Raw genomic sequence first — 3,651 nt, 5'->3', positions numbered from 1 at the left:
AACTACAGTCAATAAGCAGCACTTTATCTTTTTATTTTTATTCTACTCCTAATCTCATTTCTCTGATAAACCCCGATTTCACAATCTTTTAGTGGCTTTTCTTTATTATATCCACGATTTCCGACTTTCCTGTCTCTTTTGTGTTTCCATGTTGGATTATCCCGAGGGTGTGTCGAGACCCGTCCTAAAAAAAAAAGCCTGAATCCGAAACATGTTTCTCTTTCTTTATTAAACATTTCCCTACAAACGTGTCGTGAACTTTTCTTTCTTTCTTTCTTTCTTTTTTCGTGGGTTCCCTGTTGAAAGTTTGAGGGGGTGCCAAAACTTTTTCCTAACCACCTAGTTGGGCTTCCATTCGTTTTTTAGGGGTGCCATAATGTCTTTCTAACCCTGTGTGTGTGTGTGTGTGTGTGTGTGTGTGTGTGTGTGTGACCTGTAAACCTTCACTCCATGGTTTGTTTGTTTGTTTGTTTCCAGACTGGTTTTGTTAAACAACTACAGCCTTAGAGTTCATTATAGACTAATGTTTCAAAATCAATCACTATTACATTTGATCTGATTGGTTGGTTCATTGATTGGCTGGATGTATGAATGAAAGATCGAATGATTGGTTGGTTAAATAATTGAATGATTGATTTATTGGTTGATTAACAACTGATACATTGATTATTTGAATGAATAGTTGGCTGATTTATTGATTTGATCGGTTGGTTGTTTGTTTGAATGAATGATTGGATGATTATTGATTTGATTGGTTGGTTGGTTGTATGAATAAATGATTGGTTGGTTGTATGAATATATGATTGGTTTGGATTATTGATTTGATTGGTTGGTTGGTTGTATGAATAAATGATTGGTTGGATTATTGATTTGATTGGTTGGTTGTATGAATGAATGATTGGATGGATTATTGATTTGATTGGTTGGTTGGTTGTATGAATAAATGATTGGTTGGTTGTATGAATATATGATTGGTTGGATTATTGATTTGATTGGTTGGTTGTATGAATGAATGATTGGTTGGATTATTGATTTGATTGATTGGTTGGTTGGATTATTGATTTGATTGATTGGTTGGTTGTATGAATGAATGATTGGTTGGATTATTGATTTGATTGGTTGGTTGTATAAATGAATGATTGGTTGGATTATTGATTTGATTGGTTGGTTGGTTGTATGAATAAATGATTGGTTGGTTGTATGAATATATGATTGGTTGGATTATTGATTTGATTGGTTGGTTGTATGAATGAATGAATGATTGGTTGTATGAATAAATGATTGGATTATTGATTGATTTGATTAATTGATTGGTTGGATTATTGATTGCTAATTTTATCGGTTGGTTGATTAATGAATAGTTAGTTGTCTGATTGGTTGGATAGTTGAATGATTCGGTTGGTTGATTTTTTTTATTGGGAACAAAATGGCTTTATATAATAATAGTAAAAGTAGTTACATTAATATTAGTGAAAATATTTTTTATTATTGTTCTTCTCTTGAAAACTTGAATGATGAACAGAAGCGGTGAATCCTCTGAGCTGCTGCTGATTATATTTTATTTCAAAGGAACTGGATTTATGAATGAATACACATTGAACACCACTTTTACTCCAGTTCGAGGTGTGTGTTGTGTGTTTTCTTCCAAGATCCTGCTTCCTTTTTTTCTTTTGCCTCAGAAAGCTTTCTGCTTTCTGAAAGATTTAATGTTTTGATGCGAGTTCTGTGGCAGATTTTAATTCAAGAGGGAAAAACACACTGATACACACACACACACACACACACACACACACGCTAATGAACATATTTACACACAGATAAACACACACACTGAACACGCATACAGTCACTTCGATGAACATACATACACACACACTGATGTACACATACCAACATACATACATACTGATGAGCACATATACACACTGGTGAACATTCATATACACACTGATACACACACTGGTGAACATTCATACACACACTGATTAACACACAGACTGATGAACATATATATATATATATATATATATATATATATATATATATATATACACACACACACACACAATGATGAACTCAGGCTCCCTGATGAATGCATCTGCTGATGAGGACACACATAAATGCGCACACACATCTACGTTCTGATACACACACACACACACACACACACACACACACAGCTGAGCCTTACAGAAGGCAGATCTGCGCATCAGCACCACTGTTGTATTTCTTTTTAGTAGAAAAACATGGTGCTTTTTTGCTGACGCTGGTCTGTTGCCACATTTGTACCACTTCTTCTTTTTACTTTAAACTCTTTCTGACTTTCCTACTAATTATTTCATCAGCAAATTCCTTCTCTTAGGGTTTTTTCATTGGTTTTTGTTTCAGGTTTGATTAAATGTGTGTTTTAGATTAAATTAATTCACTTCTCCTCTTTAGAAACATGTTGATGATTTTTTTTTCTTCTTGGGTTTAATTTGTAGTGCTCTTGTGATTCCTATGCTGGTTTAATCTGGAGTGGCTGGAATATTCTGGAATAATTTATATGGATATTTATATTCACACAAACCTGTGCAATGTCAGTGTAACAAGTTATTTCCTGTTCTCAGTTACGTTATAGCAGCTATGAATGACCTTTCCGTTACTACACATACATAGACCTGGAATGTCCTGAAAATGTAAGACAGATTTACCTCTGACTGTTAATAAAGCTATAAAGGGCTGATACTGGAGACTTCTTTTTATGAAGTAAATATTTATCACTTCACAGTATATTTTTAAATAATTTGTCCTAATTGGGGAACTGTTGTCTAAACCACTGCTAAAGGAAATTTTTGATCAATAAGAATGGAGAATGTAAAGTTGTGTTTAATGTGTTTAATTAGTTTACGGTTATTATCTGTCAAATTGTACAAGATAATCCCAGTAAGGATTCTTGTCCTTTGTGTGTGATTATTGTTCACATCTGATTGCATGATGCAAGGATGTATACTATGTGTTTAATTATATGGTGGAAAAACGGGGCCTTTGTGTCTGATTATACAAAGCCAGATTGTGTTCTTCATGTCTGATAATACAACACCAGAATGTGTGTTCATGTCAGATTTTTCAGCTTTATGTGGGGACGTGTTCATTATGTTCAGGTTGTACGATGTGAGGACGTGTTCTTTATGCTCAGGTTGTACGATGTAAGGACGTGTTCTTTATTTTTAGGTTATTTGATGTGAGAACGTGTTTTTTATGCTCAGGTTGTACGATGTGGGGACGTGTTCTTTATGTTCAGGTAGTATGATGTGGGGACGTGTTTATGTTCTGGTAGTACGATGTGAGGAGGTGTTTATTTTCAGGTTGTACGATGTGGGGACGTGTTCTTTATGTTCAGGCAGTACGAAGTGAAGACGTGTTCTTTATGTTCAGGTTGTTCGATGTGAGGACGTGTTCTTTATGTACAGGTAGTACGATGTGAGGACGTGTTCATGTACAGGTAGTACGATGTGAGGACTTGTTCTTTATGTTAAGGTAGTACGATGTGAGGACGTGTTCTTTATGTACAGGTAGTACGATGTGAGGACGTGTTCTTTATGTACAGGTAGTACGATGTGAGGACGTGTTCTTTATGTACAGGTTGTTCGTTGTGAGGACGTGTTCCTT

The 3,651-nt window shown here is 35.0% G+C and overlaps 1 protein-coding gene across 11 annotated transcripts in view; it reads left to right on the top strand.

The window, feature by feature from the left end:
- Positions 1 to 3,651, top strand: part of abi1a (abl-interactor 1a) — a 55,969-nt gene that overhangs the window by 397 nt on the left and 51,921 nt on the right. The window lies entirely within an intron of this gene.

Source organism: Silurus aristotelis (assembly GCF_946808225.1).
Source record: "Silurus aristotelis genome assembly, chromosome: 1".
Taxonomy (NCBI): domain Eukaryota; kingdom Metazoa; phylum Chordata; class Actinopteri; order Siluriformes; family Siluridae; genus Silurus; species Silurus aristotelis.
This window is presented reverse-complemented; position numbering and strand designations above follow the sequence as displayed.